This window comes from Marmota marmota, unplaced genomic scaffold (genome assembly GCF_001458135.2).
Source record: "Marmota marmota marmota unplaced genomic scaffold, marMar, whole genome shotgun sequence".
NCBI lineage: Eukaryota > Metazoa > Chordata > Mammalia > Rodentia > Sciuridae > Marmota > Marmota marmota.
In genome coordinates, this window is record NW_026000016.1 from 1,662,147 (window position 1) to 1,662,557 (window position 411).

Below are 411 nucleotides of genomic sequence, written 5' to 3' on the forward strand. Positions count from 1 at the left end.
ACTTTAAATATAAAAATTTTAAAAGTATTGTAGACCTTTTTTTCAATTACAAGTCACCCCTAGTTATACATGTGAAATAACTACCCTAGACTATACATGTTGAAATAGAACAGTTAGTAGGAAAAAAACATATTATTTCACACTACGGGGGGCGGGGGGGGACAAGGAATATGCCATTATATCTCACTTCAAAAGTGAAATGTATTAAATACGTAATAACACTGTGGAGATCAGAACAACAGGACATAGACTTGAGTATTTTGCAATTAAGCATGTCAGGAAGACAAAAATAGTTTTATTTGTTTTGCTTTTTGTACAACAATTTTTAAAGACTGCAAGGAGAGAATGTACAATTCTTTTTATTAATTCCTGACTTTTAATGTTCTTAACTGTGTATTTTCCCCACAATGT